We start from the raw sequence: 578 nt of genomic DNA on the forward strand, positions 1-578 counted from the left end.
CCATAGTTTTGGGTTGTATTTGAGTATTTAATATATAGCTCATCATAGTTTGCAACTGTGCACACTGGAAGTCTAAATTACATTCTCTTAAAGATAGTCTATTTGTAACATGAGATATTTTTATTTGAGTTTCTTTAGATGAGCCAATGCTTAAATGTCTTATATTTGCATGATTGTGGCTTTTCTGGGGAGCTACTATTTTTGGACAGATTGGTTCATCTTGTTTATTTTAAAATGGGACTTGGCAGGATGGTATGCAGAGTTGATCACTTTGCTGAAAATTTTACTGCCTAATTCCTTATTCATTAATAGAATAAAATTAAGAATACAATTTTTGTACTGCACTTATCATATTAAAAGGCTGAATATTTGAGTATTTTATTTTGCTGGTGAACACAGCATGGGGATTGAGTGCTGTTGATATTTCTTTGACTCTTCGTGGGCTTCTGGGCTTCGCCTCTTTGGTCACACCTATTCTGTTCAAGGCTAAGCTGAGAGAGTTAAGTGGAAACATGACACTGGTAAGTGCCTCCAGTGGTCATGTGGCTGCCACGGTCTCTTCCTGGCTTTCCCTGTGG

This window comes from Octodon degus, unplaced genomic scaffold (assembly GCF_000260255.1).
Source record: "Octodon degus isolate 3935 unplaced genomic scaffold, OctDeg1.0 scaffold04108, whole genome shotgun sequence".
Lineage (NCBI taxonomy): Eukaryota > Metazoa > Chordata > Mammalia > Rodentia > Octodontidae > Octodon > Octodon degus.